Below are 22,785 nucleotides of genomic sequence, written 5' to 3'. Positions count from 1 at the left end.
GCATAACGTATAAAAAAAAGGAAAAAATCGGAAAAAAAATGGAGCAACCTTTTGAAGATGAAGCGATTACGGCTCGCCTTTCGGTGTCCTCCTCAGGAACGCGTCATTTAAAGAACGAGGGTCAGCACAACGTTAAAAAAAATCCCGGAAAAAAACGGAGGAGCCTGCCGAAGATGAGGCCATTACGGCTCGCCTTTAGGTGTCCTCCTCGGGATAGCGTCATTTAAAGAACGAGGGTCAGCACAACGTACAGAAAAAAAAACCGGAGGAGCATGCCAAAGACGAGGCCATTACGGCTCGCCTTTAGGTGTCCTCCTCGGGATAGCGTCATTTAAAGAATGAAGGTCAGCACAATGTAAAAAAAAACCGCAAAAAAAAAAACCGGAGGAGCCTGCCGAAGATGAGGCCATTACGACTCGCCTTAAGGTGTCCTCCTCGGGATAGCATCATTTTAAGAACGTGGGTCAGCACAACATAAAAAAAACGGAAAAAAATCGGAAAAAAAATAGAGGAGCCTGCTGAATATGCGGCCATTACAGCTCACTTTTAGGTATCCTCCACGGGATAGCATCATTTAAAGAACGAGGGTCAGCATAACGTATAAAAAAAAAAGGGAAAAAACTGGAAAAAAACGGAGGAGCCTACTGAAAATGAGGCGATTACGGCTCGCCTTTAGGTGTCCTCCTCGGGATAGCGTCATTTACAGAACGAGGGTCAGAGCAACGTAAAAAAAAACAAAAACAAAAACCGGAAAAAAAACCAGAGGAGCCTGCCGAAGATGTGGCCATTACAGCTCGCCTGAAGGTGTCCTCCTCGGGATAGCATCATTTAATGAACGAGGGTCAGCACAACGTAAAAAAAAACAAAAAAAACTGAAAAAAAAAATGGAAGAGCATGCTGAAGATGAGGCCATTACGGCTCGCCTTTAGGTATCCTCCTCGGGATAGCGTCATTTAAAGAACGAGGGTCAGAACAACGTAAAAAAAAAACCGGAAAAAAAACCGGAGGAGCTTGCTAAAGATGAGGCCATTACGGCTCGCCTTTAGGTGTCCACCTCGGGATAGCATCATTTAAAGAATGAGGGTCAGCACAACGTAAAAAAAAACCAGAAAAAAAATGGAGGAGACAGCTGAAGATGAGGCCATTACGGCTCGCCTTTAGGTGTCCTCCATGGGATAGCATCATTTAAAGAACGATGGTCAGCACAACGTAAAAAAAAACCAGAAAAAAACTGCAGGAGCTTGCTGAAGATGAGGCCGTAACGGCTCGCCTTTAGGTATCCTCCTCGGGATAGCGTCATTTAAAGAACGAGGGTAAGCATAACGTATAAGAAAAAGGAAAAAACCGGAAAAAAATGGAGGAACCTGCTGAAGATGTGGAGATTACGGCTCGCCTTTAGGTGTCCTCCTCAGGAACACGTCATTTAAAGAACGAAGGTCAGCACAACGTTAAAAAAAAAACCAGAAATAAACGGAGGAGCCTGCCGCAGATGAGGCCATTACGGCTAGCCTTTAGGTGTCCTCCTCGGGATAGTGTCATTTAAAGAACGAGGGTCAGCACAACGTACAAAAAAAATCCGGAGGAGCCTGCCGAAGATGAGGCCATTACGGCTCGCCTTTAGGTGTCCTCTTCAGGATAGCGTTATTTAAAGAATGAGGGTCAGCACAACGTAAAAAAATAAAAAATAATAAAAAAAAACCCGGAAGGAAAAAAATGGAGGAGCCTGCCGAAGATGAGGCCCTTAAGGCTCGCCTTTAGGTGTCCTCCGGGATAGCGTCATTTAAAGAACGAGGGTCAGCACAACGTAAAAAAAAAAGAAGAAAAAAAGGAAAAAAACCGAAAAAAAAACCGGAGGAACCTGCCGAAGATGAGGCCATTACGGCTCACCTTTAGGTGTCCTCCTCGAGATAGCATCATTTAAAGAAGGAGGGTCAGCACAACGTAAAAAAAACGGTAAAAATCAGAAAAAAATAGAGGAGCCTGCTGAAGATGAGGCCATTATGGCTCGCCTTTAGGTATCCTCCTCGGGATAGCGTCATTTAAGGAATGAGGGTAAGCATAGCGTATAAAAAAAACGAAAAAACTAGAAAAAAAACGGAGGAGCCTGTTGAAGATGAGGCGATTACGGCTCGCCTTTAGGTGTCCTCCTCAGGAACGCGTCATTTAAAGAACGAGGGTAAGCACAACGTTAAAAAAAAACCCGGAAAAAAAATGGAGGAGCCTGCCGAAGATGAGGCCATTACGGCTCGCCTTTAGGTATCTTCCTCGGGATAGCGTCATTTAAAGAATGAGGGTCATCATAACGTATAAAAAAAATGAAAAAACCGGAAAAAAAACGGAGGAGCCTGCTGAAGAAGAGGCGATTACGGCTCGCCTTTAGGTTTCCTCCTCAAGAACGCGTTATTTAAGGAATGAGGGTCAGCACAACGTTAAAAAAAAACCCGGAAAAAAAAATGGAGGAGCCTGCCGAAGATGAGGCCATTACGGCTCGCCTTTAGGTGTCCTCCTCGGGATAGCGTCATTTATAGAACGAGGGTCAGCACAATATAAAAAAAAAAGGAAAAAAACCGAAAAAAAAACCAGAGGAACCTGCCGAAGATGAAGCCATTACGACTCACCTTTAGGTGTCCTCCTCGGGATAGCGTCATTTATAGAACGAGGGTCAGCACAATATAAAAAAAAAAGGAAAAAAACCGAAAAAAAAAACCAGAGGAACCTGCCGAAGATGAGGCCATTACGACTCACCTTTAGGTGTCCACCTCGGGATAGCATCATTTACAGAACGAGGGTGAGCACAACGTAAAAAAAACGGAAAAACCGGGAAAAAATAGAGCAGCCTGCTGAAGATGAGGCCATTACGGCTTGCCTTTAGGTATCCTCCTCGGGATAGCGTCATTTAAAGAACGAGGGTAAGCATAACGTATAAAAAAAAGGAAAAAATCGGAAAAAAAATGGAGCAGCCTTTTGAAGATGAAGCGATTACGGCTCGCCTTTCGGTGTCCTCCTCAGGAACGCGTCATTTAAAGAACGAGGGTCAGCACAACGTTAAAAAAAATCCCGGAAAAAAACGGAGGAGCATGCCGAAGATGAGGCCATTACGGCTCGCCTTTAGGTGTCCTCCTCGGGATAGCGTCATTTAAAGAACGAGGGTCAGCACAACGTACAGAAAAAAAAACCGGAGGAGCATGCCAAAGACGAGGCCATTACGGCTCGCCTTTAGGTGTCCTCCTCGGGATAGCGTCATTTAAAGAATGAAGGTCAACACAATGTAAAAAAAAACCGCAAAAAAAAAACCGGAGGAGCCTGCCGAAGATGAGGCCATTACGACTCGCCTTAAGGTGTCCTCCTCGGGATAGCATCATTTTAAGAACGTGGGTCAGCACAACATAAAAAAAACGGAAAAAAATCGAAAAAAAAATAGAGGAGCCTGCTGAATATGCGGCCATTACAACTCACTTTTAGGTATCCTCCACGGGATAGCATCATTTAAAGAACGAGGGTCAGCATAACGTATAAAAAAAAAAAGGAAAAAACTGGAAAAAAACGGAGGAGCCTACTGAAAATGAGGCGATTACGGCTCGCCTTTAGGTGTCCTCCTCGGGATAGCGTCATTTACAGAACGAGGGTCAGAGCAACGTAAAAAAAAACAAAAACAAAAACCGGAAAAAAAACCAGAGGAGCCTGCCGAAGATGTGGCCATTACAGCTCGCCTGAAGGTGTCCTCCTCGGGATAGCATCATTTAATGAACGAGGGTCAGCACAACGTAAAAAAAAACAAAAAAAACTGAAAAAAAAAATGGTAGAGCATGCTGAAGATGAGGCCATTACGGCTCGCCTTTAGGTATCCTCCTCGGGATAGCGTCATTTAAAGAACGAGGGTCAGAACAACGTAAAAAAAACCGGAAAAAAAACCGGAGGAGCTTGCTAAAGATGAGGCCATTACGGCTCGCCTTTAGGTGTCCACCTCGGGATAGCATCATTTAAAGAATGAGGGTCAGCACAACGTAAAAAAAAACCAGAAAAAAAATGGAGGAGACAGCAGAAGATGAGGCCATTACGGCTCGCCTTTAGGTGTCCTCCATGGGATAGCGTCATTTAAAGAACGATGGTCAGCACAACGTAAAAAAAAACCAGAAAAAAACTGCAGGAGCTTGCTGAAGATGAGGCCGTAACGGCTCGCCTTTAGGTATCCTCCTCGGGATAGCGTCATTTAAAGAACGAGGGTAAGCATAACGTATAAGAAAAAGGAAAAAACCGGAAAAAAAATGGAGGAACCTGCTGAAGATGAGGAGATTACGGCTCGCCTTTAGGTGTCCTCCTCAGGAACGCGTCATTTAAAGAACGAAGGTCAGCACAACGTTAAAAAAAAAACCAGAAAAAAACGGAGGAGCCTGCCGCAGATGAGGCCATTACGGCTAGCCTTTAGGTGTCCTCCTCGGGATAGTGTCATTTAAAGAACGAGGGTCAGCACAACGTACAAAAAAAATCCGGAGGAGCCTGCCGAAGATGAGGCCATTACGGCTCGCCTTTAGGTGTCCTCTTCAGGATAGCGTTATTTAAAGAATGAGGGTCAGCACAACGTAAAAAAATAAAAAATAATAAAAAAAAACCCGGAAAGAAAAAAATGGAGGAGCCTGCCGAAGATGAGGCCCTTAAGGCTCGCCTTTAGGTGTCCTCCGGGATAGCGTCATTTAAAGAACGAGGGTCAGCACAACGTAAAAAAAAAAGAAGAAAAAAAGGAAAAAAACCGAAAAAAAAACCGGAGGAACCTGCCGAAGATGAGGCCATTACGGCTCACCTTTAGGTGTCCTCCTCGAGATAGCATCATTTAAAGAAGGAGGGTCAGCACAACGTAAAAAAAACGGTAAAAATCAGAAAAAAATAGAGGAGCCTGCTGAAGATGAGGCCATTATGGCTCGCCTTTAGGTATCCTCCTCGGGATAGCGTCATTTAAGGAATGAGGGTAAGCATAGCGTATAAAAAAAACGAAAAAACTAGAAAAAAAACGGAGGAGCCTATTGAAGATGAGGCGATTACGGCTCGCCTTTAGGTGTCCTCCTCAGGAACGCGTCATTTATAGAACGAGGGTAAGCACAACGTTAAAAAAAAACCCGGAAAAAAATGGAGGAGCCTGCCGAAGATGAGGCCATTACGGCTCGCCTTTAGGTATCTTCCTCGGGATAGCGTCATTTAAAGAATGAGGGTCATCATAACGTATAAAAAAAACGAAAAAACCGGAAAAAAAACGGAGGAGCCTGCTGAAGAAGAGGCGATTACGGCTCGCCTTTAGGTTTCCTCCTCAAGAACGCGTTATTTAAGGAATGAGGGTCAGCACAACGTTAAAAAAAAACCCGGAAAAAAAAATGGAGGAGCCTGCCGAAGATGAGGCCATTACGGCTCGCCTTTAGGTGTCCTCCTCGGGATAGCGTCATTTATAGAACGAGGGTCAGCACAATATAAAAAAAAAAGGAAAAAAACCGAAAAAAAAAACCAGAGGAACCTGCCGAAGATGAGGCCATTACGACTCACCTTTAGGTGTCCTCCTCGGGATAGCGTCATTTATAGAACGAGGGTCAGCACAATATAAAAAAAAAAGGAAAAAAACCGAAAAAAAAAACCAGAGGAACCTGCCGAAGATGAGGCCATTACGACTCACCTTTAGGTGTCCACCTCGGGATAGCATCATTTACAGAACGAGGGTGAGCACAACGTAAAAAAAACGGAAAAACCGGAAAAAAATAGAGCAGCCTGCTGAAGATGAGGCCATTACGGCTTGCCTTTAGGTATCCTCCTCGGGATAGCGTCATTTAAAGAACGAGGGTTAGAACAACGTAAAAAAAAAAAACAAAAATCGGAAAAAAAAACCGGAGGAGCCTGCCGAAGATAAGGCCATTACGGCTCTTGCCTGTAGGTGTACTCCTCGGGATAGTGTCATTTAAAGAACGAGGGTCAGCACAACGTAAAAAAAATCGGAAAAAAAAAATAGGAGGAGCCTGCCGAAGATAAGGCCACTACGGCTCTCGCCTGTAGGTGTCAACCTCGGGATATCATCATTTAAAGAACGAGGGTCAGCACAACGTAAAAAAAACGGAGGAGCCTGGAAAAGATGAGGCGATTACGGTTCGCCTTTAGGTGTCCTCCTCCGGATAGCGTAATTTAAAGAACGAGGGTCAGCACAACATAAAAAAAAACTGGTAAAAAAACACGGAGGAGCATGCCGAAGATGAGGCCACTACGGCTTGCCTTTAGGTGACTTCCTCGGGATAGCGTCATTTAAAGAACAAGGGTCAGCACAACGTAAAAAAAACCGGAAAAAAAAAACTTAAAAAAAATCGGAGGACCTACCGAAGATGAGACCATTACGGCTCGGCTTTAGGTGTCCTCATCGGGATAGCATCTTTTAAAGAACGAGGTTCAGCACAACGTAACAAAAAAAACAGAAAAAATCGGAAAAAAGTAGAGGAGCCTGCTGAAGATGAGACCATTACGGCTCACCTTTAGGTATCCTCCTCGAGATAGCGTCATTTAAAGAACGAGGGTCAACATAACATATAAAAAAAGGAAAAAACCGGAAAAAAAAAACGGAGGAGCAGCTGAAGATGAGGCGATTACGGCTCGCCTCTAGGTGTCCTCCTCGCGATACCGTCATTAAAAGAATGAGGGTCAGCACAACATTAAAAAAAACCCGGAAGAAAATGGAGGAGCCTGCCGATGATGAGGTCATTACGGCCAACCTTTAGGTGTCCTCCTCGGGATAGCTTCATTTAAAGAACAAGGGTCAGAACAACGTAAAAAAAAAGGGAAAAAAACCGAAAAAAAACAGAAGGAGCCTGCCGAAGATGAGGCCATTACGGCTCGCCTTTAGGTGTCCTCCTCTGGATAGCGTCATTTAAAGAACGAGGGTCAGAACAATGTATAAAAAAAACCGGAAAAAAAAACCGGAGGAGCTTGCCGATGATGAGGCGATTACGGCTCGCCTATAGGTGTCCTCGGGATAGCATCATTTAAAGAACGAGGGTCAGCACAACGTATAAAAAAACCAGAAAAAAAACCGGAGGAGCCTGCCGAAGATGAGGCCATTACGGCTCGCTTTTAGGTGACCTCCTCGGGATAGCATCATTTAAAGAACGAGGGTCAGCACAATGTAAAAAAAAAAATAGAAAAAACCGAAAAAAAATAGAGGAGCCTGCTGAAGATGAGGCCATTACGGCTCGCCTTTAGGTATCCTCCTCGGGATAGCGTCATTTAAAGAACGAGGGTCAGCATAACGTATAAAAAATGAAAAATCAGAAAAAAAACGGAGGAGCCTGCTGAAGATGAGGCTATTACGGCTCGCCTTTAGGTGTCCACCTCGGGATAGCGTTACTTAAAGAACGAGGGTCAGCACAACGTACAAAAAAAAACCGGAGGAGCCTGCCGAAGATGAGTCCATTACGGCTCGCCTTTAGGTGTCCTCCTCAAGATAGCGTCATTTAAAGAATGAGGTTCAGCACAACGTAAAAAAATAAAAAAATAAAAAATAAAAAAAAATAAAAATAAAAAAAACCCGGAAAAAAAATGGACGAGCTTGCCGAAGTTGAGGCCATTACGGCTCGCCTTTAGGTGTCCTCCTCTGGATAGTGTCATTTAAAGAACGACGGTCAGCATAACGTATAAAAAAAGGGAAAAAATTGGAAAAAAATGGAGGAGCTTGCTGAAGATGAGGCGATTACGGCTCGCCTTTAGGTGTCCTCCTCAGGATAGCGTCATTTAAAGAACGAGGGTTAGCACAACGTTAAAAAAAAAACCCAGAAAAAAAACGGAGGAGCCTGCCGAAGATGAGGCCATTACGGCTCGCCTTTAGGTGTCCTCCTCGGGATAGCGTCATTTAAATAACGAGGGTTAGAACAACAAAAAAAAAAAACAAAAATCGGAAAGAAAAACTGGAGGAGCCTGCCGAAGATAAGCCCATTACGGCTCTCGCATGTAGGTGTCCTGCTCGGGTTAGTGTCATTTAAAGAACGAGGGTCAGCACAGCGTAAAAAAAAATCGGAAAAAAAAAAACAGGAGGAGCCTGCCGTAGATAATGCCACTGAGGCTCTCTCCTGTAGGTGTCCTCCTCGGGATAGTGTCATTTAAAGAACGAGGGTCAGCACAACGTAAAAAAAAACGGAGGAGCCTCGTAAAGATGAGGCGATTACGATTCGCCTTTAGGTGTCCTCCTTCGGATAGCGTAATTTAAAGAACGAGGGTTAGCACAACATAAAAAAAAACCGGTAAAAAAACACGGAGGAGCATGCCGAAGATGAGGCCACTACGGCTTGCCTTTAGGTGTCCTCCTCGGGATAGCGTCATTTAAAGAACGAGGGTCAGCACAACGTAAAAAAAAAACTGAAAAAAAAAACCGAAAAAAAAATTGGAGGAGCCTGCCGAAGATGAGGCCATTACGGCTCGCCTTTAGGTGTCCTCCTCGGGATAGCGTCATTTAAAGAACGAGGGTCAGCATAACATATAAAAAAAGGAAAAAATCGGAAAAACAAAACGGGTGAGCGGCTGAAGATGAGGCGATTACGGCTCGCTTCTAGATGTCCTCCTCACGATACCATCATTAAAAGAACGAGGGTCAGCACAACGTTAAAAAACCCGGAAAAAAATGGAGGAGCCTGCCGATGATGAGGTCATTACGGCATGCCTTTAGGTGTCCTCCTCGGGATAGCGTCATTTAAAGAACAAGGGTCAGAACAACGTAAAAAAAAAGGGAAAAAAACCGGAAAAAAACCGAAGGAGCCTGCCAAAGATGAGGCCGTTACGGCTCGCCTTTTGGTGTCCTCCTTTGGATAGCGTCATTTAAAGAACGAGGGTCAGAACAACGTATAAAAAAAACCGGAAAAAAAAACCGGAGGAGCTTGCCGAAGATGAGGCGATTACGGCTCGCCTTTAGGTATCCTCGGGATAGCATCATTTAAAGAACGAGGGTCAGCACAACGTAAAAAAAAAAACGGAGGAGCCTGCTGAAGATGAGTCGATTACGTCTCACCTTTAGGTGTCCTCCTCGGGATAACGTCATTTAAAAAACGAGGGTCAACACAACATACAAAAAAAAAACCCGGTAAAAAACCCGGACGAGCCTGCCGAAGATGAGGCCATTACGGTTCGCCTTTTGGTGTGCTCCTCGGGATAGCGTCATTTAAAGAATGAGGGTCAGTACAACGTAAAAAAAACGGAAAAAAATGAAAAAAAACCTGAGAAACCTGCCGAAGATGAGGCCATTACGGCTCACCTTTAGGTGTCCTCCTCGGGATAGCGTCATTTAAAGAACGAGGGTCAACACAACGTAAAAAAAATACCAAAAAAAAAATGGAGGAGCCTGCCGAAGATGAGGCCATTACGGCTCGCATTTAGGTGTCCTCCTCGAGATACCATCATTTAAAGAACGAGGGTCAGCACAACGTAAAAAAAACGGAAAAAATTGGAAAAAAAAAATAGAGGAGCCTCCTGAAGATGAGGCCATTTTGGCTCGCCTTTAGGTATCCTCCTCGGGATAGCGTCATTTAAAGAACGAGGGTCAGCACAACGTTAAAAAAAAACCCAGAAAAAAAATGGGGGAGCCTGCCGAAGATGAGGCCATTACGTCTCGCCTTTAGGTGTCCACCTCAGGATAGCATCATTTAAAGAACGAGGGTCAGCACAACGTAAAAAAAAACCGGAAAAAAACAAAAAAAAAACTGGAGGAGCCTGCCGAAGATGACGCCATTACGGCTCGCCTTTAGGTGTTCTCCACGGGATAGTGTCATTTAAAGAACGAGGGTCAGCACAACGTAAAAAAAAACCGGAAAAAAATGGAAGAGCCTTCTGAAGATGAGGCCATTACGGCTCGCCTTTAGGTGTCCACCTCGGGATAGCATCATTTAAAGAACGAGGGTCATCACAACGTAAAAAAAAATCGGAGGAGCCTGCCGAAGATGAGGCCATTACGTCTCGGCTTTAGGTGTCCTGCTCGGGATAGCGTCATTTAAAGAACGAGGGTCAGCACAACGTAAAAAAAACCGAAAAAAAGAAAACCGGAGGAGCCTGCCGAAGATAAGGCCATTACGGGCCGCCTTTAGGTGTCCTCCTCGGGATAGCATCATTTAAAGAACGAGGGTCAGCACAACGTAAAAAAAAACCGGAAAAAAAACCGAAAAAAAAATTGGAGGAGTCTGCCGAAGATGAGGCCATTATGGCTCGCCTTTAGGTGTCCTCCTCGGGATAGCATCTTTTAAAGAACGAGGGTCAGCACAACGTAACAAAAAAAAACCGAAAAATACCGAAAAAAAATAGAGGAGCCTGCTGAAGATGAGACCATTACGGCTCACCATTAGGTATCCTGCTCGAGATAGCGTCATTTAAAGAACGAGGGTCAGCATAACATATAAAAAAAGGAAAAAATCGGAAAAAAAAAACGGAGGAGCGGCTGAAGATGAGGCGATTACGACTCGATTCTAGATGTCCTCCTCACGATATCGTCATTAAAAGAACAAGGGTCAGCACAACGTTAAGAAAACCCAGAAAAAAATGGAGGAGCCTGCCGATGATGAGATCATTACGGCATACCTTTAGGCGTCCTTTTCGGGATAGCGTCATTTAAAGAACAAGGGTCAGAACAACGTAAAAAAAAAGGGAAAAAAACCGGAAAAAAACCGAAGGAGCCTGCCAAAGATGAGGCCGTTACGGCTCACCTTTTGGTGTCCTCCTTTGGATAGAGTCATTTAAAGAACGAGGGTCAGAACAACGTATAAAAAAAACCGGAAAAGAAAAACCGGAGGAGCTTGCCGAAGATGAGGCGATTACGGCTCGCCTTTAGGTATCCTCGGGATAGCATCTGATGTGTGGAAAACGATCCAACACAAAACTCACCGGCAAGTGTACTGGGTCGCATCAAGTAATAATAACTCACAAGAGTGAGGTCGATCCCACAGGGATTGAAGGATTGAGCAACTTTAGTTTAGTGGTTGATTTAGTCAATCGAATCAAGATTTGGTTGGGTAATTTGTGATTTGCAGAAGCTAAATTGCATGGAAAGTAAAGAGGGAAAGAGAAAGTGCAGTAAATTAAAGAGCAGGAAAGTAAATGTGCTGAATCTTAAAGAACAAGTAAAGTAAATTGCAGAAACTTAGATTGCAAGAAATGTAAATGACTGAATCTTAAAGTGCAAGAAATGTAAATTGCTTGAATTGTAAAAGGGATTGGGAGTTGGAATTGCAGAAATTGAACAAGAACAACTAAATTGCATTAAACATAAAAGAGAAAATTTAAGTGCAGTGAAGTAGATCTTAACAGAAAAGTAAAATGACTTGAGAATTTAAAGAACTGGAAAGCAGTGCTTAAGTTGCAGCAATTCTAAAAGGTGTTGAAGATCTCAGGAAATCAAAGAGACTAGAAAACAAATCTAGATCTCACTCCCTTCCTAGATCCAACAAGAGAAATTGCAAAAGAAGTAGAGAAAAGTAAATTGCAGAAGGAAAGTAGATGAAGAAGCAGTAAATAGAAATTCAAATTCAATTATGCAGAAAGAAAATAAACAAGATCCCAAGGTGAGATTGAAACAGAAGTTCTTCAATTCTCTACCCAAGATCCAAAGCAAGGAAATAAAAGAGTGCTCAAGCAAGAACCAAGAAGAAGAGAGATCAATTCTCCTTCCAAGTTCTCTCAGAAATTCAAAAAAAGCTCAGAATTAAAATGCAAGTAAAAAGGGAAAATTCAAAATGAAGTCTAGAGGTCCTAATTACATCAAACTAACTCCTATTTATACACTTTCTATTCTTGGATTTTGGAATTTGGGTGGGCTTTTGATTTGGTGAAGAAATGAATTAAATTGGATTTTTAATCCAATTCCTAGCCCAAATTACACCTCCAGGGGAAAGCTCAGTTGGAAAATCCAACTTAGCTTTCAAGCATGCTCCATCCGTGTCAAGTGTGGTGTGCCCAGCCTTGTTTGGGTGTCAATTGTATTAGAGCTAAGTTGGAAAATCCAACTTAGCTCTAGACCGTGTCATGATGTGCAAGGCTTCCTTCTTGGTGCACCAAAATGTGTTGCTGGGCCGTGTCATGATGCCTTGGTGTGCTAGGAGTGTGCGCCAAAGTGTGGAGGCTTGGGGGAGAGGCAATGCTCAGTTGGAATTTCCAACTTAGCTTTCCTTATAGCGCCTTTGCTTGAGACTTCAAGGTCCCAGGTTCAACACTTGGTGGAGGAAGCCTTGGAGCTAATTTCCTTGGTTGAGTGGGTGTTCTTCCCTTGTGTTTCCAAGAGTTCCCAAGTTCGAAACTTGGAGGAAGCATTTAAGCTATCTTTCCTTGATTTTCCTTGCAAGCTTGATGGTCCTCCTTCCTTATGTTTCAAAGAATACCCAAGTTCAAGTCCTGGAGGAAGCATTCTAGCTATTTATTCTCAAATTCCCTTGCAAGGAGTGGTGTGTGGTTCCAAGTTCGAACCATGGAGGATGCATTTTGGCCATTTCTTCTTGAATTTCCTTGCAAGGTGAGTTCCTTGCTTCTCCTTGGTCCTTGGTTCGAATCTTGTTGGCTTCACCCCTTGGAATTTTCTTCTTGAATTAATATGGAGAAGTCCCGATAAAGTTAACTTAGTTAACTTAGCTTTGCACCATTTCCTTGCTTTCTTTAGTGCTCAGTTAACTATTTTAACTTAGCTTTGTGACTTTCTTCTCCTTCCATTCCTTGTGAAGCTCAGTTTGCTTCCTCAACTTAGCTTCCCTTTCTTCCTCAATGTGGTCATACTTTTCCTTCCCTTTTCCACGCTTTCTCTTTTCCTTTGGACACGCTTCTTGCTTCCTTGGGCACATTTCTTATGCCACGCTTTTCTTCTTTTCTTCTTTCTTCACCTACAAGCAATCAAAACAACCAATCAAAGTATCACTAAATTCACAAGGTTTACAAATCATTAAAATTCAATTAAATTTAGCTTAAACCTCATGATTTAGCATCAATTACATGGTGGTTTTTTGATTCAAAGAAGTCATGCATTTTTCACTCCAAATTACTTACTTAGAATGCAAGAAAGTGCATAAAACTTAATAAAAACAAGGAAAAAGGCTAGTGAAACTAGGCTAAGATGACTTGTCATCACAACACCAAACTTAAAACTTGCTTGTCCCCAAGCAAGAAAAGAATTATGCTCAAGGGTTCTTTCAATTAGAATGGATTTGAGGAATTACATGTACTATCCTTTGAGTGAAGTGATTAAGTGACAGTAGGGTGAACTCTAAATTATATGCTCATGCAAGGGCTTCAGTCCTTACTAGTCCCTACATCTTGGAAGTCTTAGGTCTTAGAACTTTCATCCCAATGGTATCATGGAGATCTCTTTATATGTAATCACCTTGAAGCAGCTTATGATTTGTGTTTTTGGCTTTGACTCTAAGTGTCATGTCTCAAAGCGGCTCTTTAGATAAGCTTTCAATCAATACTCCTAAACCAGTTGGTTTTAAGGTATTAGGTGTTGAAGCACCCCTTAGGATTTACTTGCTCAAGCCTCTCTCTTTGACACAATTCGACCACAAGCATTTACTAGGATAATAACTCTTTGAGTTCTTGTTTCTTTCTTCTTTTCTGCCTAGTAATTGATGCTCAGAGCCTTGGGCCATGTTCTCTTTGTTTTTTTTATCTTCTTTATTTTCTTTTGTTTGCTGCTTCTTGGATCAATAAATGTTTGAAAATCTCCACTATACTTCTTTGAACTCTATGTTCTGCCTATGAGCTCCCATGCAAGTTTTCATAAGCATGCAACCTCAATGCATAATCATACAACTAGAACCACCACTTCTCCTAATCTTTTGCTTGCCTCAAAATTGTTTAATTTCTCAATCCTTCTTTTCAAAGAACTATCATGTGGTGCCCTTTTTTGAAATCTTGAGTGCATGCAAGTTTGAAAAGTGTAGTGTTGTGAATAGTCAAGAAATCTTAATTATTGAATTATAGAACAACTATATTATGCAGACAGGCAGGGGTATTATATCACTTTCAATCATAGCAGTGTCTATTGTAAAGTAATTATTGAACAATACAACCTTTTGGAATTTACTTGCTATCCGCCTCCTCATCATCATCATTGCTGGTCTTCACATTCTTTCATCTCTTTGATTGATGATGCTTAATCTTTCCAAAAGTTTGTATGGTGCTCTGCAGTGATATTGAAAGTTGCTTGTTCCCCAAGCACTTAAAAAATGGTTAGCATGCATGATTTATTTGTGGGCTTTTGAACTTACTTTGGTGTGGGAACACCAAACTTAGTACCTTGCCAATGGTTCTCATGCATCAAATTAACCATGTGTGAAACTTTCTTTTTTTTTTCTTTTTCAAAAGCAATAAAACTGAAAACTAGGAAACAGCAGAATAGTTAGCTAGTTTTTCTAAATGCTTGAAGCTAGCATTATGCAGAAGGTGAGAATGTATTTTATGATGGGATTTTGGTGGAACACCAAACTTAGAATCCTTCATTCTCCCTTAGATTGTTTTGGTGTGCAACACCAAACTTAGCTTCTTGCAATATAGATAAAACTAATCAACCTTTTTATTGAAATAACTATGAAAAGAAAGTTACCTCAGGTTGGGTTGCCTCCCAACAAGCGCTTCTTTATTGTCACTAGCTTGACATCCTCCATTCTTTGATCATGGAGGTTGAAAATCCTGTTGCCTTTGATTTTCTCCTCTCACTATGGACTTCCCTCCGGTCTCTTCCATTTCTTGGTGCCCTTCTTCAGAAATTACAGAGGTGGAGAACTCTCTCCTGGTTCATGTCATACAACCAAAATAGCAAAGAAACACAGAGCACTTTGTAGCTTGAGTGCAGTGAGAGTTAGTAGAGACAAAATCTCAAACAGTTAGTGTGCAAGTTAGAAATAAGGAAAATGAACAAAAATAAAGAAAAAGTGCTTAATCTAGACCACCACCTTACTTAATCATTGTCAATCTAATCAATCCCCGGCAACGGCGCCAAAAACTTGATGTGTGGAAAACGATCCAACACAAAACTCACCGGCAAGTGTACCGGGTCACATCAAGTAATAATAACTCACAAGAGTGAGGTCGATCCCACAGGGATTGAAGGATTGAGCAACTTTAGTTTAGTGGTTGATTTAGTCAAGCGAATCAAGATTTGGTTGGGTAATTTGTGATTTGCAGAAGCTAAATTGCATGGAAAGTAAAGAGGGAAAGAGAAAGTGCAGTAAATTAAAGAGCAGGAAAGTAAATGTGCTGAATCTTAAAGAACAAGTAAAGTAAATTGCAGAAACTTAGATTGCAAGAAATGTAAATGACTGAATCTTAAAGTGCAAGAAATGTAAATTGCTTGAATTGTAAAAGGGATTGGGAGTTGGAATTGCAGAAATTGAACAAGAACAACTAAATTGCATTAAACATAAAAGAGAAAATTTAAGTGCAGTGAAGTAGATCTTAACAGAAAAGTAAAATGACTTGAGAATTTAAAGAACTGGAAAGCAGTGCTTAAGTTGCAGCAATTCTAAAAGGTGTTGAAGATCTCAGGAAATCAAAGAGACTAGAAAACAAATCTAGATCTCACTCCCTTCCTAGATCCAACAAGAGAAATTGCAAAAGAAGTAGAGAAAAGTAAATTGCAGAAGGAAAGTAGATGAAGAAGCAGTAAATAGAAATTCAAATTCAATTATGCAGAAAGAAAATAAACAAGATCCCAAGGTGAGATTGAAACAGAAGTTCTTCAATTCTCTACCCAAGATCCAAAGCAAGGAAATAAAAGAGTGCTCAAGCAAGAACCAAGAAGAAGAGAGATCAATTCTCCTTCCAAGTTCTCTCAGAAATTCAAAAAAAGCTCAGAATTAAAATGCAAGTAAAAAGGGAAAATTCAAAATGAAGTCTAGAGGTCCTAATTACATCAAACTAACTCCTATTTATACACTTTCTATTCTTGGATTTTGGAATTTGGGTGGGCTTTTGATTTGGTGAAGAAATGAATTAAATTGGATTTTTAATCCAATTCCTAGCCCAAATTACACCTCCAGGGGAAAGCTCAGTTGGAAAATCCAACTTAGCTTTCAAGCATGCTCCATCCGTGTCAAGTGTGGTGTGCCCAGCCTTGTTTGGGTGTCAATTGTATTAGAGCTAAGTTGGAAAATCCAACTTAGCTCTAGACCGTGTCATGATGTGCAAGGCTTCCTTCTTGGTGCGCCAAAATGTGTTGCTGGGCCGTGTCATGATGCCTTGGTGTGCTAGGAGTGTGCGCCAAAGTGTGGAGGCTTGGGGGAGAGGCAATGCTCAGTTGGAATTTCCAACTTAGCTTTCCTTATAGCGCCTTTGCTTGAGACTTCAAGGTCCCAGGTTCAACACTTGGTGGAGGAAGCCTTGGAGCTAATTTCCTTGGTTGAGTGGGTGTTCTTCCCTTGTGTTTCCAAGAGTTCCCAAGTTCGAAACTTGGAGGAAGCATTTAAGCTATCTTTCCTTGATTTTCCTTGCAAGCTTGATGGTGCTCCTTCCTTATGTTTCAAAGAATACCCAAGTTCAAGTCCTGGAGGAAGCATTCTAGCTATTTATTCTCAAATTCCCTTGCAAGGAGTGGCGTGTGGTTCCAAGTTCGAACCATGGAGGATGCATTTTGGCCATTTCTTCTTGAATTTCCTTGCAAGGTGAGTTCCTTGCTTCTCCTTGGTCCTTGGTTCGAATCTTGTTGGCTTCACCCCTTGGAATTTTCTTCTTGAATTAATATGGAGAAGTCCCAATAAAGTTAACTTAGTTAACTTAGCTTTGCACCATTTCCTTGCTTTCTTTAGTGCTCAGTTAACTATTTTAACTTAGCTTTGTGACTTTCTTCTCCTTCCATTCCTTGTGAAGCTCAGTTTGCTTCCTCAACTTAGCTTCCCTTTCTTCCTCAATGTGGTCATACTTTTCCTTCCCTTTTCCACGCTTTCTCTTTTCCTTTGGACACGCTTCTTGCTTCCTTGGGCACATTTCTTATGCCACGCTTTTCTTCTTTTCTTCTTTCTTCACCTACAAGCAATCAAAACAACCAATCAAAGTATCACTAAATTCACAAGGTTTACAAATCATTAAAATTCAATTAAATTTAGCTTAAACCTCATGATTTAGCATCAATTACATGGTGGTTTTTTGATTCAAAGAAGTCATGCATTTTTCACTCCAAATTACTTACTTAGAATGCAAGAAAGTGCATAAAACTTAATAAAAACAAGGAAAAAGGCTAGTGAAACTAGGCTAAGTTGACTTGTCATCAGCATCATTTAAAGAACGAGGATCAGCACAACGTAAAAAAAAAAAACGGAGGAGCCTGCTGAAGATGAGTCGATTACGTCTCGCCTTTAGGTGTCCTCCTGGGGATAGCGTCATTTAAAAAACGAGGGTCAGCACAACGTACAAAAAAAAACCCGGTAAAAAAACCCGGACGAGCCTGCCGAAGATGAGGCCATTACGGCTCGCCTTTAGGTGTCCTTCTCGGGATAGCGTCATTTAAAGAACGAGGGTCAGCACAACGTAAAAAAAAAAGCAAAAAAATGAAAAAAAATCGGAGGAACCTGCCGAAGATGAGGCCATTACGGCTCACCTTTAGGTGTCCTCCTCGGGATAGCGTCATTTAAAGAACGAGGGTCAACACAATGTAAAAAAAAACCAAAAAAAAATGGAGGAATCTACCGAAGATGAGGCCATTACGGCTCGCGTTTAGTTGTCCTCCTCGGGATACCATCATTTAAAGAACGAGGGTCAGCACAACGTAAAAAAACGGAAAAAATTAGAAAAAAAATAGAGGAGCCTCCTGAAGATGAGGCCATTATGGCTCGCCTTTAGGTATCCTCCTCGGGATAGCGTCATTTAAAGAACGAGGGTCAGCATAATGTATAAAAAAAAGGAAAAAACCGGAAAAAAATGGAGGAGCCTGCTGAAGATGAGGCGATTACGGCTCGCCTTTAGGTGTCCTCCTCAGGATAGCGTCATTTAAAGAACGAGGCTCAGCACAACGTTTAAAAAAAAAACCCAGAAAAAAAAATGGGGGAGCCTGCCAAAGATGAGGCCATTACGGCTTGCCTTTAGGTGTCCACCTCAGGATAGCATCATTTAAAGAACGAGGGTCAGCACAATATAAAAAAAAAACCGGAAAAAACCAAAAAAAAAAAAACCAGAGGAGCCTGCCGAAGATGACGCCATTACGGCTCGCCTTTAGGTGTTCTCCACGGGATAGTGTCATTTAAAGAACGAGGGTCAACACAATGTAAAAAAAAACCAAAAAAAAAATGGAGGAATCTACCGAAGATGAGGCCATTACGGCTCGCGTTTAGTTGTCCTCCTCGGGATACCATCATTTAAAGAACGAGGGTCAGCACAACGTAAAAAAACGGAAAAAATTAGAAAAAAAATAGAGGAGCCTCCTGAAGATGAGGCCATTATGGCTCGCCTTTAGGTATCCTCCTCGGGATAGCGTCATTTAAAGAACGAGGGTCAGCATAATGTATAAAAAAAAGGAAAAAACCGGAAAAAAATGGAGGAGCCTGCTGAAGATGAGGCGATTACGGCTCGCCTTTAGGTGTCCTCCTCAGGATAGCGTCATTTAAAGAACGAGGCTCAGCACAACGTTTAAAAAAAAACCCAGAAAAAAAATGGGGGAGCCTGCCAAAGATGAGGCCATTACGGCTTGCCTTTAGGTGTCCACCTCAGGATAGCATCATTTAAAGAACGAGGGTCAGCACAATATAAAAAAAAACCGGAAAAAAACCAAAAAAAAAAAACCAGAGGAGCCTGCCGAAGATGACGCCATTACGGCTCGCCTTTAGGTGTTCTCCACGGGATAGTGTCATTTAAAGAACAAGGGTCGGCACAACGTAAAAAAAAAACCAGAAAAAAAAATGGAGGATCCTTCTGAAGATGATGCCATTACGGCTCGCCTTTAGGTGTCCACCTCTGGATAGCATCATTTAAAGAACGAGGGTCATCACAATGTAAAAAAAAATCGGAGGAGCCTGCCGAATATGAGGCCATTACAGCTCGGCTTTAGGTGTCCTGCTCGGGATAGCGTCATTTAAAGAACGAGGGTCAGCACAACTTAAAAAAAACCGAAAAAAAGAAAACCAGAGGAGACTGCCGAAGATAAGGCCATTACGGGCCGCCTTTAGGTGTCCTCCTCGGGATAGCATCATTTAAAGAACGAGGGTCAGCACAACGTAAAAAAACAAAAAAACCGGAAAAAATACAGGAGCCTGCTGAAGATGAGACCATTACGGCTAGCCTTTAGGTATCCTCCTCGAGATAGCGTCATTTAAAGAACGAGGGTCAGCATAACGTATAAAAAAAAGGAAAAAACCGGAAAAAAAAAACGGAGGAGCCTGCTGAAGATGAGGAGATTACGGCTCGCCTTTAGTTGTCCTACTCACAATAGCGTCATTTAAAGAATGAGGGTCAGCACAACCTTAAAAAATCCCGGAAAAAAAACGGAGGAGCCTACCGAAGATGAGGACATTACGGCTCGCCTTTAGATGTCCTCCTCAGGATAGCGTCATTTAAAAAACGAGGGTCAGAATAACGTAAAAAAAAGGGAAAAAAAACCGAAAAAAAAACTGGAGGAGCCTGCCAAAGATGAGGCCATTACGGCTCGCCTTTAGTTGTCCTCCTCCGGATAGCGTCATTTAAAGAACGAGGGTCAGAACAACGTAAACAAAAAAACCGAAAAAAACCGGAGGAGCTTGCCGAAGATGAGGCGATTACGGCTCCCCTTTAGGTGTCCTCGGGATAGCATCATTTAAAGAACGAGGGTCAGCACAACGTAAAAAAAAACGGAGGAGCCTGTTGAAGATGAGTCGATTATGTCTCGCCTTTAGGTGTCCTCCTCGGGATATCGTCATTTAAAGAACGAGGGTCAGCACAACGTACAAAAAAAAACAACCCGGGAAAAAAACCGGAGGAGCCTGCCGAAGATGAGGCCTTTACGGCCCGCCTTTAGGTGTCCTCCTCGGGATAGTGTCATTTAAAGAACAAGGGTCAGCACAACGTAAAAAAAAACAAAAAAAAAAACAGGAGGAACCTGCCGAAGATGAGGCCATTACGGCTCACCTTTAGATGTCCTCCTCGGGATAGCGTCATTTAAAGAACGAGGGTCAGCACAACGTAAAAAAAAAACCGAAAAAAACTAGAGGAGCCTGCCGAAGATGAGGCCATTACGGCTCGCCTTTAGGTGTCCTCCTCGGGATAGCATCATTTAAAGAACGAGGGTCAGCACAACGTAAAAAAAACGGAAAAAATTGGAAAAAAAATAGAGGAGCCTGCTGAAGATGAGGCCGTTACGGCTCGCCTTTAAGTATCCTCCTCGGGATAGCGTCATTTAAAGAACGAGGGTCAGCATAACGTATAAAAAAAAGGAAAAAACCGGAAAAAAATGGAGGAGCCTGCTGAAGATGACGCGATTACGGCTCGCCTTTAGGTATCAACCTCCGGAGAGCCTCATTTAAAGAACGAGGGTCACCACAACGTTAAAAAAACCCAGAAAAAAATGGAGGAGCCTGCCGAAGATGAGGCCATTACGGATCGCCTTTAGGTGTCCACCTCGGGATAGCACCATTTAAAGAACGAGGGTCAGCACAACGTAAAAAAAAACCGGAAAAAAACCAAAAAGAAACCCGGAGGAGCCTTCCGAAGATAACGCCATTACGGCTCGCCTTTAGGTGTTCTCCTCGGGATAGTGTCATTTAAAGAACGAGGGTCAGCACAACGTAAAAAAAAACCAGAAAAAAAAATGGAGGAACCTGCCGAAGATGAGGCCATTACGGCTCGCCTTTAGGTGTCCACCTCGGGATAACATCATTTAAAGAACGAGGGTCAGCACAACGTAAAAAAAATGGTAAAAAAAAATGGAGGTGCCTGCCGAAGATGAGGCCACTACGGCTCGCCTTTAGGTGTCCTCCTCGGGATAGCGTCATTTAAAGAACGAGGGTCAGCACAACGTAAAAAAAAAAAATAGAGGAGCCTGCTGAATATGAGACCATTACGGCTAGCCTTTAGGTATCCTCCTCGAGAAAGCGTCATTTAAACAACGAGGGTCAGCATAACATATAAAAAAAATGAAAAAACCGGAAAAAAAACGGAGGAGGCTGCTGAAGATGAGGCGATTACGGCTCGCATTTAAGTGTCCTCCCCAGGATAGCGTCATTTAAAGAACTAGGGTCAGAACAACGTAAAAAAAAAAGGGAAAAAAACCGAAAAAAAAACTGGAGGAACCTGCCAAAGATGAGGCCATTACGGCTCGCCTTTAGTTGTCCTCCTCCGTAGCGTCATTTAAAGAACGAGGGTCAGAACAACGTAAACAAAAAAACCAAAAAAAAAGGAGGAGCCTGCCGAAGATGAGGCCATTACAGCTCGCCTTTAGGTGTCCTCCTCGAGATAGCATCATTTAAAAAACGAGGGTCAGCACAACGTAAAAAAAAAAAAGACCGAAAAAAAAATCGGAGGAACCTGCCTAAGATGAGGATATTACGGCTCTCCTTTAGGTGTCCTCCTTGGGACAGTGTCATATAAAGAATGAGGGTCAGCACAACGTAAAAAAAAACCAGAAAAAAAAAACCGGAGGTGCCTGCCGAAGATGAGGCCATTATGGCTCGCCTTTAGGTGTCCTCCTCGGGATAGCATCATATAAAGAACGAGGGTCAGCACAATGTAAAAAAAAAAACGGAAAAAATTAAAAAAAAAAATAGAGGAGCCTGCTCAAGATTTGCCATCACGGCTCGTCCTTAGGTATCCTCCTTAGGATAGCGTCATTTAAAGAACAAGGGTTAGCATAACGTATAAAAAAAAGGAAAAACTGGAAAAAAAATTGAGGAGCCTGCTGAAGATGGGTCGATTACATCTCGCCTTTAAGTGTCCTCCTCGGGATAGCGTCATTTAAAGAACGAAGGTCAGCACAACGTACAAAAAAAAAACTCGGTAAAAAAACCGGAGGAGCCTGAGCAAGATGAGGCCATTACGGGTCGCCTTTAGGTGTCCTCCTCGAGATAGCGTCATTTAAAGAACGAGGGTCAGCACAACGAGAAAAAAAAAATGAAAAAAAAACCGGAAGAACCTGACGAAGATGAGGCGCTTACGGCTCGCCTTTAGGTGTCATCCTCGGGATAGCATCATTTAAAGAACGAGGGTCAACACAACGTAAAAAAAAAACAGAAAAAATTGGAAAAAAAAATAGAGGAGCCTGCTGAAGATGAGGCCATTACGGCTCGCCTTTAGGTATCCTCCTCGGGATAGCGTCATTTAAAGAACGAGGGTCAGCATAACGTATAAAAAAAGGAAAAAACCAGAAAAAAATGGAGAAGCCTGTTGAAGACGAGGCGCTTACGGCTCGCATTTAGGTGTCCTCCTCAAGATAGCGTCATTTAAAGAACGATGGAGCACAACGTTAAAAAAAAACCCAGAAAAAAAATGGAGGAGCCTGCCGAAGATGAGGCCATTACGGCTCGCCTTTAGGTGTCAACCTCGGGATAGCATCATTTAAAGAACGAGGGTCAGCACAACGTGAAAAAAACCGGAAAAAAAACAAAAAAAAACCAAAGGAACCTGCCGAAGATGACGGCATTACGGCTCGCCTTTTGGTGTTCTCCTCGGGATAGTGTCATTTAAAGAACGAGGGTCAGCACAACGTAAAAAAAAACGGAAAAAAAATGGAGGAGCCTGCCGAAGATGAGGGCATTACGGCTCGGCTTTAGGTGTCCTGCTCGGGATAGCATCATTTAAAGAACGAGGGTCAGCACAACGTAAAAAAAAAATGGAGGAGCCTGTTGAAGATGAGGCGATTAC

The sequence above is a fragment of the Arachis ipaensis genome, chromosome B3 (genome assembly GCF_059453495.1).
Source record: "Arachis ipaensis isolate K30076 ecotype BB chromosome B3, ASM5945349v1, whole genome shotgun sequence".
Taxonomy (NCBI): Eukaryota; Viridiplantae; Streptophyta; class Magnoliopsida; order Fabales; family Fabaceae; genus Arachis; species Arachis ipaensis.
The sequence above is the reverse complement of the archived record's forward strand: the minus strand, read 5'-3'. Positions refer to the sequence as shown.